The sequence below is a fragment of the Ctenocephalides felis genome, unplaced genomic scaffold, assembly GCF_003426905.1.
Source record: "Ctenocephalides felis isolate EL2017-DRISC unplaced genomic scaffold, ASM342690v1 CF-g0.4_SCAFFOLD_01170, whole genome shotgun sequence".
Lineage (NCBI taxonomy): Eukaryota > Metazoa > Arthropoda > Insecta > Siphonaptera > Pulicidae > Ctenocephalides > Ctenocephalides felis.
Window position 1 is genome coordinate 19049691 of NW_020537324.1, and position 2585 is coordinate 19052275.

General features: G+C 26.3%; 1 non-coding gene across 1 annotated transcript; it reads left to right on the top strand.

Annotated features, from left to right (window-relative positions):
* The first annotated feature begins 526 nt into the window (after nt 1-526).
* On the top strand, nt 527-641 carry LOC113368506. The gene has a single exon (XR_003366419.1). It is a non-coding gene; the product is annotated as a U4atac minor spliceosomal RNA (small nuclear RNA).
* Nucleotides 642-2585: the final 1944 nt, after the last annotated feature.

Sequence of the window (2585 nt, forward strand, 5' to 3'; positions counted from 1 at the left end):
AATACTTTTCTTAAACTTTCAGTTTGTTTACGGATCTTTATATTAGCCAAATTTTCAAATTTGATAACTTATTATCAAATTATCACTATATGATAATTTACGTCCGGCGAGGGAGGCAGGCAATGCAAAATAATAAATTTTAATAATCGGTTATTTCAACCCAAATTTTGCATTGCAATCGTATAATGTTTTGTTAATTATATTTCTTGAAATAAAAATTTTTAAAAAAGTTGATTATATTGTATAGAATCACTATCCAAATTTTGCCCCCTGAGCAGTAGCCCCGATTGCCCCTACTGTAAATCTAGCACTGTATATTAGACATAGTATAAATACTATCAATATTTATAAATATTGAATTAATAACTGTGAATTAATCATTTATTAATTTGTATATAAATATTTAGTTTCTTGCGGATGAAATATTTACATTTATCAATAGAGGTCTCCAGTCTACACCGTAAGCGCAACACTCGATCTACAATACTGAACGGACACTATAAGTAACGGTGTTTGCACGTATTCGGCCTTCCTTGTCTGGGGGAGCATAGCGTACAATGATCGTTTAGTGAGGACGCTGATGCTGGCACCCAAATATTATTACCCGCACCCGCTTTCGAGCGAGTGCAATTTTTGAATTCCCTCTTACTTTATAGAGGGATAATTACTTAAAAATCACAATAAATTATTTTCATTCATAAGAACTGGTGGTGAATGGCATCGTACTTTAAGGCAAATTGCTAAAACTTTCCTTATAGTAGAAATTAAAATTTTATTAATAAGCTTTAATTTTTTTTAAACTTTAAAGAAATTAAATTTTAAATAAAATTTGTGTTTTTTAAAAAATATTATTCTTTTGTATATATTGAAATTTGTTAGAAATTTTGAACTCTTTTTTCAAAGCAATCGTTTAAAATTTTTGGAAAAATTACATTTTTTTATTTTAATTTTCTTGAAAATTTTAAACTTTGTTTCACTTCCGGTAGTGGAAATTAAAATTTTATTAATAAATATTAAATTAAATAGGAAATTAAATATTTATTAATATTAATTTTATTAATTATTATATAATAATAAATTTTTTTTGAAAACTTTTAATAAATTAAATTTTTAATAAAATTTGTGTTTTTTAAACAAATTTAATTTTTTTATATATTGAAATTTGTTGAAAATATTGAACTCTTTTTTCAAAGCAATCGTTCAAAATTTTTGGAAAAATTACTTTTTTTTATTTTAATTATTTTGAAAATTTTAAACTTTGTTTCAAAGCAATAGCACTATTTTAGAGACAAACTATTGAAACGCTTAAGCGCTGCGTCGCAGTTTAACGGATAAGGATTGATACGAAATTAATAGAAATGTAAACAAAATTTGTACTTATTGTTAGTATTGAAATCTCTATAAAATATCTTATAATTTGTTGTTATACATATGTCTAATGATCATTTTTGACTGCCAAATGGTACATTTTTCACTTTATTGGTTGAATTCCCGAAACCGCTAGACCTGCCTTCCCAAAAATTTAATCAATTCTTCATTTTGTCAATACAAGTAAAATGTTTTTTGAATTATTGAAATCGAACGTTCTCTCAGAATATGAAACACCATTTTTGGCACTTTTTGCCTCGTATCCTTCGAAACAGCTGAACCTGCCTTTGCCAAAACCAATCAGTACGTCTCCTTATCAATAGGAATCGAATGTATTTTATTAAATAATTTATATATTTATTAAATATTTTTTTAATCATTCAAATCGGTTGATTCGTGCTCTCCAAATCGTGGACGAAAAATTGAATCCGCGCACACACACATACATTTTTTCTGAAGTATGCCAAAATTAAGAAATATTTGAAGATATAAAAAATTTCATTTTCGTTTTTTTGCAATTACTGTAGCTTGTCCTACGGGACTTTAATAATATAATAAATAAACACATTCATCAATCAATTTCAATTTCAGACAATTATTTTTAATAAATTATTATAAAATAAATTTTTATAAATCAAAGTTTTTAACTTTTTCAATTTTCTTTTTAAAAAATTGTATTTTTGTGACTCTGGAATCTTTCTACAGCAGTTATTCCCAAAGTGACAAAATTCAGGGGGTCCACGTCAACGAAAAAAATTTGGGGTCCACGAAAGGAAAATGTAGGTCCACGATGGCGGATTACAGTACACCACGTTAATACCTATTTACTTGTATTATACTATTTACTTTATTTATTTATTTATTTACTTGTATTATACTTGTAATGAACTAACAAAAAAAGCTGTAGGCTGTACATCATTATTCCGAATGTGTGAGAAAAACCTTACAAAATTGTTGCCAAATGTTAAAAATTAAACATTTACTTTTTGCTTACTTTATATTTTTTATTTTTAAAATTTTAAATCCAATTGATAAATTTATACAAGTAAAGGGTATTTTTACATTAAATATTTAGTAATAAAATTTAATACAGTCAGAATTTAAAAAAAAATGATATTGGGGGTCACGACCCAAAAAAAGTTTGGGAACCTATGGTCTACAGTCTCCATATGCTTTGGTAAAAAAAGTTAATTCACTTAATTCACCCTGCGCCGTTT